Below are 8,974 nucleotides of genomic sequence, written 5' to 3'. Positions count from 1 at the left end.
GGAAAGGAAAAGCACAACCCCCCCCCCCCTTTAAAACAACTGGCAAAAAAAACACAGGAAAAAATAAAACATGACAGAAACAGCAGTGTCCTTGAAGCAAATCATGCAGTTTAAAACCAAATAGTGAATAGAAACCTATGTGAGGCAATCTCGAGCAAAAAGAGAAATGCTGGAGACATCACAATACCAGACCTCAAATTATATTACAGAGCTATTGTAATAAAAACAGCATGGTATTGGCACCAAAACAGATATGAATCAATGGAACAGAATACAAGACAAACAGACAAATCCAAATAAAAATAGACAAAGGTGCCAAAAACATTTGTTGGAGAAAAGATAGACTTTTTAACAAATGGTGCTGGGAAAACTGGATAGCCATATGTAGAAGAATGAAACTAGATCCCTATCTCTCGCTATGCATAAAAGCTAAATCAAAGTGGAACAAAGACCTCAGAATTAGACCAGAAACTCTGCAACTGGTAGAAGAATATGTAGTCCCAACATGCCAACATGTTGGCACAGGTACTGTTTTTCTTAATAACACTTTTAACATGCAATAAATGAAACAAAACAATAAGTAGGATAGCATCAGTTTAAAAAGCTTCTGTGCTGCAAAGGAAATTATTAAGATTGTGAAGAGAAAGGCCTACAGAATGGGAGAAGATATTTTGTACCTGTTCCTGGGATAAGGCATTAATGTCCAGAATATATAAAGAACCAAAAAAAAACTTAACACCAGTCCCCCACAAATAACCCAAAAATAAGTAGGCAAGAGAACTAAACAGGCACTTCTCAAAAGAAGAAATATAAATGGCCAACAAATATATGAAAATTTTTCAATATCTCTAGCAATCAGGGAAAATCAAAACTATATTGAGATTTCACATCATTCCAATCAGAATGACAGTTATCAAGAATACAAATACTAATAAGCATAGGAGAGGATTTGCTGGAAAGGGTACACTAATACATCATTGGTGAAACCACTCTGGAAAGCAATATCGAGAGTTCTCAAAAAACTAGACATAGAATCACCATATGTCCAAAAGATCTAAAGTCAGCATACTATAGGCATACAGGCACATCAATATTTATAGCAACACAATTCACAATAGCCAATATATGAAACCATAGTAGGCACCCTTTAACAGATGAATGGATAAAGAAAATGTGGTATATATACACAATGGAATATTACTCAGCCAGAAATAACAATGAAATTGTGGCATTAGCCAGTAAATTAATGCAACTGGAGACTATTGTGTTCAGTGAAATAAGCACGTCCCCAAAAGTCAAATGTTTTCACTGATATGTGGAAGCTAGTCCAAAATAAGTGGGAAAAAAAAGCAAAGGGGGGGGGGATTCCATCAACATAAAAGAAAAATCAGTTGAGTAAAGGAAATGGATTGAGGGGAGGGAAGAGTGATTGGATAAGGGAATAAATCTGACCTACCTTTCCTGTGTATGTATATGAATATACCACAATGAATCTCATCATCATGTATATCCGCAAGATACTGATATTGAAAAAATATAAATAAATAGCAGAGAAATTGTTGAGTAGAGGGAAAGGAACAGAGAGATAGAGGAGGGGATGGGAAGGGGTAGTAAAGGGGACTGAATTAGAGCAAAATATTATCCACTAATAAAGACATTTTTTTAAAAAAGACAGTGAGGCACTGGGTTCAATTCTCAGCAGCACACATCAATAATAAAATAAAGGTCCATTGACAACTAAAAAAAATTTTTTAAAAAGACAAGCAATGTAACCACCATATGACCCAGCTTCCCCGTTTCTTGATATTTACCCAAAATAATTAAAATATGCATACTATAGTGATACATGCATACCAATGCTTATAGCAGTGTAATTCACAATAGTCATGTTATGAAACCAACCCCAGGTGCTCATCAAAAGATGAATGGAAAAAGAAAATGTGATAGATATACACAATTGAGTTTTTTCTCATCCACAAAGAAAAATGAAATTATGTCATTTTCTGGTAAATGGATGTAACTGGAGAACATCATGCTAAGTGAAATAAGCCAGACTCAGAACGTCAAGGGTCAGATTGTTTTTCCCATATGTGGAAGTTAGAGAAAAATAAGCAATTTTTTTAAAAAGGGGGAATATTCAATGAAAATAGAAGGGAAAGTATTGAAGTAGAGAGTGTGATTTGTGGAGGAAGGAGGAAGGATGGGAAAGGGAAGAAATTGCAAAATGAAATTGACCAATTGATTATATGTGCATGTTTGAATATGTCACAATGAATTCCACTTTTATATATATTCATAATGTACCACTTAAAATTAACTAAGTAAAATAAAGACCAATAGGATAGAGGAAGGGGATCAGGGGGAGGGAGATGGGGAGGGAAAGAGAAAGTACTGGGGATTGAAATGGAACAAATTATATGCAAGTATGGATATGTCAAAATGAACCCCATGATTATGTATAAATATTATCCACTAATAAAGACATTTTTTAAAAAGACTGGAGGGAGACCTGTTGGAGGTCTTCATAATTACTTTGCTGAGAGATAATTTTAGGTTAACCTAATGTCATAGCAGTGGAAAGGAAATAATTAAATGCATTGGAAACTTATTACAGATATAGAACAATAGCTACATCAAAAAATCAACCTTTGTCTTAGGATTGGCATTTGAGTGTGTGTTGGTGACATTCTCCAAACAAAAACTCACATGAGGGGAATTAAATTCTTTGAGTTGGCTCTCCTATCTAAAATCCCATCCTCTCCCCATTCCCCTTTCTATTTGTTTTTAGAATTTAGCAGCAACCTGTATTTTATCATTTTTTAGTTTGCATAACTTCACTAGTATATTAACTTCCATGGAGAGACAGTTTGTTTTCTGTTGTATCTCTAGCCCCTAGAACAATGCGAAATACATACTGGTTCCTGAATAAATATTTAATAAATGAGAAAAAGGAAAAGATAGATTGAAAACCTGTACCTAGATCATAGTAAATGCTGTGGCCTCCACTCTCTAGGTCTGGAGACAAAAGAAGGCTTTGATGAAGCTATTTTGAAACCCCATACTGGTGATATCATTCACACTATCACACAGGTTAGTAATATTTATTTTATGCATGTAAATCCATTTCTCAACTTGCTCCTGAGCTCCAATGTGATTTGTCAAGCTCACATCCTGTTACCCTCTGTGCAAATTATCTGCAAGGACATTGTTAGACAGTCAATATGTACTTGAAGTACAATGGTTCCAACTGGCTTCCCCTTAGAAACTGTTTTCATTCTCAAACCAATACAGGTTTATGTAAAAGAGGCCTAGTAAAAAGGGAAAAACATGTGTTTTAGAGTATGAGAAATTGTACCTGTGTTCAAATGCTTCTTATCCATTTACTAACTATGACTTTAAAAAGTAATTTAATCTCTGTATGGTAGGGTTTTCTCATGTATCAAGTAGATATAATAATATGAATTATTTTAGTTTATGTAAATGTCTAGTATTTTGCAAGCAGTTAAAAGTGGTACCTTTGAAAAATATTAGCTAATGCTTATTTAATTCTTATACACGCTAGGCACAGAGCTAATGGACATGAACTCATATTTCCACAAAAACCTCATGAGGAGTTACTACTCTATTTCCTTAAATCTAAGTTAGCATACATTATTAAGATGAACTGTTATTTTATATACCATTGTAAAAGAAAAATGACAATTAAACTATGATACAATGCCATAAGAATAGTTTTCTAGAATGTGTAAAATGATCTCCTGTCCATTGATTTGATGTATTCCAAAAAGAATTTGGACTAAACTGAGAAAATGCCCCAAATCACAAATCATCAGGTAAACACAAATCAAAACCATAATGAGAGATCACTTAAAATGGAAAGCATGATCATTACCAGAAAACTAAAGGTAACAAGTGCTGATCACATTGCCATTATTGAAAGCCATGTGGAGTTTCCTGAAAAAATCAGAAATAGAATCCAGCAATCCCACTACTGTATATTTCCAAAGAAACAGAAATCAGAATCTTTTATTGATGCATATTAATTTGACAGAATAGTGGGTATCATTGTGGCATATTCTTACATTCCTATAACATAATTTGATCAGTTTAATTCCTCAAATCTTCCCCTTATCCTCACTTCCCCTTCCAAAATCCCATTCTTTTACTCTTCTAAATTCACAGCATCTATTGACTCTCTGCTATATTTATGGTATTCTTCCGCTGACACAAACACACAGCATCCACATATGAGAGAAAACATGATACTTATGTTTCTGAGTATGGCTTACTTCACTTAACGTGATATCCAATTCCATTCATTTTCCCATAAATTGCATAATTTTCTTGATGTATATAACTGAATAATATTGCTTTGTGTATAAATACCACATCTTCTTCATCTACTCATCTTTTGGTGAACAATAGGGTGATAACTAGGCAGGATTGGCAGTTGAGTGTGTGTTGGTGACATTCTCCAAACAATGTATATATGAATCATGTTATGATAAACATAAGTATATATGTTTCTCTAATGAATGCTGAGTTTATTTCAGAAAAATACTGAGGAGTTGATATAGCTGGATCTTATGGTAGTTTTATTTCTAGTTATTTGAGGGACCTCCATTATGATTTCCATAGTGACTATACTGATTTATGTTCCCACCAATATTATATAAGAATTCTTTTTCCCCACCTACTCACCAAGGTTTATCAGTATGTGTGTTCTTGATGATTGCCATTCTGAATTAGGTGAAATGGAATCTCAGAGTGTAGTTTTTTAAAATTTATTTATTTATTCTAATCAGTATACATGACAGCAGAATGCTCTTTGATTCTTTGTACACAAATACAGCACAATTTTTGACTTCTCTGGTTGTACCCAAAGTAGGGTCACACCATTCATGCAATCATACATGTACCTAGGGTAATGATGTCCATTTCATTCCACCATCTTTCCTATCCTCACACCCCCTTGCCCCATTCAAAGTTCCTACACTCATCCCATTCCCCCCTCCCATTAGGAATTAGCATCGACTTCATCAGATAAAACATTCAGCCTTTGGTTTTGGGGGATTGGTTTACTTAGCTTAGCATGTCTAACTCCATCCATTTACCTGCAAATGACATAATTTTATTCTCCTTTCTTGCTGAGTAATACTCCATTGTGTATATATGTCATAGTTTCTTTATCTATTCATCTATTGACAGGCATCTAGGTTGGTTCCACAGTTTGACTATCATGAGTTATGCTGCTATAAACATTTATGTGTCACTGTAGTATGCTGTTTTTAAGTCCTTTGTATATAGAACAGGGAGTAGGATAGCTGGATCCAATGGTGGTTCCATTCCCAGTTTTCTAAGGAATCTCCATACTGCTTTCCAGATTGGCTTCACCAATTTGCAGTCCCACCAGCAGTATATGAGTGTGCCTTTTCCCCCACATCCTCACCCACACTTATTGTTGTTTGTATTCTTGATAACTGCCATTTTGGCTGGAGTGAGATGATATCTTAGAGTAGTGTTGATTTGTATTTCTCTAATTGCTAGAGACGATGAACAGTTTTTCATATATTTGTTGATTGATTGTATATCTTCTTCTGAGAAGTGTCTGTTCAGCTCCTTAGCCCATTTATTCATTGGGTTGTTTGTTTTTGGTGTTAAGTTTTTTGAGTTCTTTATATATCCTGGAGATTAGTGATCTATCTGACATGCACATGGCAAAAATTTGTTCCCAAAATGTAGGTTCTCTGTTCACTTCATTCATTTTTTCTTTTGCTGAGAAGAAGCTTTTTAGTTTGAATCCATTTCATTTATTGATTCTTGATTTTATTTCTTGCACTTTAGACGTCTTGTTAAGGAAGGAGGGGCCTAATGTGACATGATAAAGATTTGAGCCTACATTTTTTTTTATAAATCATTCTTTTTTAAAAAATTTTTTATTATTGTTTGTTCAAAACATTACATAGTTCTTGACATATCATATTTCATACATTTGATTCAAGTGGATTTCTATTAGGCATAGGGTCTCTGGTCTAATTCCTGGGTCCTTGATCCACTTTGAGTTTTCTGCATGGTAAGAGATAGGGGTTTAGTTTTATTTTGCTATATATGGATTTCCAGTATTCCCAGCACCATTTGTTGAAGAGGCTATCTTTTCTCCAGGTGTGTTTTTGGCACCTTTGTCTAGTGTGAGATTACTGTATTTATGTGGGTTTTTGTCTCTGTGTTTTATATTCTATACCATTGGTCTATATGTCTATTTTGGTGCCAAAACCATGCTGTTTTGTTAGTGTAGTTTTGTAGTATAGTTTAAGACCTGGTATTCTAATGCCTTCTGATTCACTCTTCTTGCTAAGTATTGCTTTGGCTATTCTAGGTCTCTTAGTTTTCCAAATGAATTTTATGATTGCGTTTTTTTCTATATCTACAAGGAATGGTCTTGGAATTTTAATTGGAATCTCATTGAATCTGTATATTGCTTTGGGTAGTATGGCCATTTTGATAATATTAATTCTGCGTATTCAGGAGCGTGGGAGATCTTTCCATCTTTTAAGGTCTTCTTCAATGTCTTTCTTTAGTGTTCTGTAATTTTCATTGTAGAAGTCTTTCACTGCTTTTGTTAAGTTGATTCCCAAGTATTTTATTTTTTTGAGGCTATTGTGAATGGGGTAGTTTTCCTAATTTCTCTTTCATATCCCTGAAAGTATACATCCCTGATGTATATAAATGCATTTGATTTATGGGTATTGATTTTATATTCTGCTACTTTGCTGAATTCATTTATTAATTCTAAAGTTTTCTGGTGGAATTTTTTGGATCCTGTAAATATAGAATCATGTCATTGGCAAATAATGATACTTTTGAGTTCTTCTTTTCTTAATTATATCCATTTAATTTCTTTCATCTGTCTAATTGCTCTGGCTTTAGAATTTCAAGAACCATGTTGAATAGAAGTGGTGAAAGAGGACATCCCTGCCTTGTTCCAGTTTTTAGAGGGAATGCTTCCAATTTTTCCCCACTTAGAATGATGTTGGCCTGGGGTTTAGCATAGATAGCTTTTACAATGTTGAGGTATGTTCCTAATATCCCTAGTTTTTCTAGTGTTTTGAACATGAAATGATGCTGTATTTTCTTTCTCTGCATCAATTGATATAATTGTGATTCTTATCTTTGAGTGCATTGATGTGATGAATTACATTTATTGATTTCTGTATGTTGAACTAACCTTGCATCCCTGGGATGAGCCCCACTTGATCATGGTGCACTATTTTTAAATTTGTTTTTGTATTGTGATTTGCCAGAACTTTATTGAGAATTTTTGCATCTATGTTCATCACAGATATCAATCTGAAATTTTCTTTCCTTGATGAGTCTCTGTCTGGGTTTTGGTATCAGGGTGATACTAGCCTCATAGAATTAGTTTAGAAGGGTTACCTCATTTTCTATTTCATGGAATAATTTGAGGAGTATTTGTATTAGTTCTTCTTTGAAGGTCTTGTAGAACTCAGCTCTGAATCCACCTGGTCCTGAACTTTTCTTTGTTGGTAGGCTTTTGATGGCGTCTTCTACTTCCTTGCTTGAAATTGATCTGTTTAAATTGTGTATGTACTCCTAGTTCAGTTTGGGTAGATTATATGCCTCTAGATATTTGTTGGTGTCTTCAAGGTTTTCTATTTTACTGGAGTATAAATTTTCAGAATAGTTTCTAATTGTCTTCTGTATTTCAAAAGTGTCTTGTCTTGATATTCCCTTTTCCATCACAAATTTTAGTAATTTGAGTTTTCTCACTCTTTGTTAGGGTGGCTAAGGGTTTGTCAATTACATTTATTTTTTCAAAGAACCACCTTTTTATTTTGTCAATTTTTTGAACTGTTTCTTGTGTTGGATGGCCTGTTTGGTGATGGCACACTGTGGCATATGATGCTGCAATGGGCAGCTGCCTCTTGGCCCTGTCTGTTGTCCCACAGTGGAGATTACCACAGTCAGAAAGGTTATGGCAGTGGCTACAGTGTTCCAAGATGGAGGTGGTTTGGGTGCAGCCACACGTTGGTGGATAGGGAACCCCAGTGCAGTATTCCTAACCATATGGGCACAATGGTTCCTGGCTCAGCACAGGCTGGTGGTTCCCATCCAGGCTCCATGTGAGGTGGGGCATGCAGGATTCAGTTCAGGCTCTGCACAAGGTGGCCTCAGGGTAGTTTTGATTTGCATTTCCCTGATAGATAAATATGAAAAAAAATTTCACATAATTGTTGGCCATTTGTAACTCTTCTATTTTCCCATTTGTTGAATGATTTTGGAGGGGGGGGGAATTGAGCTTTTTCATTTGTTTCTTTATTCTACATATTAATCCTCTGTCAGAGTAACTGGCATTCTTGATAATTGTCATTCTGACTGGAGTGAGATAAAAATAAATGTTGACAAGGATATGGGAGAAAGGATACATTCATACATTGCTGGTGGGACTGCAAATTGGTACCACCACTCTGGAAAGCAGTATGGAAATTCCTCAAAAAAACTAGGAATGGGAGGAAGATGGCGGCGAGGGGAGTGCATTGCCCCCGTGTGCTGCTTCACTGTGTGGGAGTATGACAAGTCAGGACGGCTAAAGGCTATCTTGTTAGGAATTTCCAGCAATAGTGGGGTGCTTCGGAACCTGGAGGAAGGATTTCCATCGCACAAGGATCGGCTACGGGGACTCAAACGCGAGAGGTTTGTCGCACGGAGGGTAACACTGCTTATTCAGCAAATCGCCCCGCGGCTAGAGTCTGCAGCGCGAGCTGGGAAACGAGGAGATAGCGACGCAGGGATACAGCGCTGCAGTTTCTGCCAGCCGTGCAAGCACCGTACTCAGGGCTGAATTCTGGGTTCGAGACGGGGGAAGGAAGCGGTCCATCTCGGTTCTCCACACTGGTCAGACCACAGAGGAGGCCAGCAGCCACCATGTTGGAAAGCTGACGTCACCATCCCTGTT

At 36.0% G+C, this 8,974-nt stretch overlaps 1 protein-coding gene across 4 annotated transcripts in view; it reads left to right on the top strand.

Annotated features, from left to right (window-relative positions):
• Klf8 (Kruppel like factor 8) overlaps positions 1-8,974 on the top strand; it is a 196,198-nt gene that overhangs the window by 56,643 nt on the left and 130,581 nt on the right. For all 4 annotated transcript variants that reach the window (XM_048796720.1, XM_015506613.2, XM_048796718.1 and 1 more), the window contains one exon: positions 3,014-3,090. The gene's annotated coding sequence lies outside the window, so the exon portion shown is untranslated. The remainder of the gene's footprint in view (positions 1-3,013; positions 3,091-8,974) is intronic.

The sequence above is a fragment of the Marmota marmota genome, unplaced genomic scaffold, assembly GCF_001458135.2.
Source record: "Marmota marmota marmota unplaced genomic scaffold, marMar, whole genome shotgun sequence".
NCBI classification, from domain to species: Eukaryota; Metazoa; Chordata; class Mammalia; order Rodentia; family Sciuridae; genus Marmota; species Marmota marmota.
The sequence above is the reverse complement of the archived record's forward strand: the minus strand, read 5'-3'. Positions and strand labels throughout refer to the sequence as shown.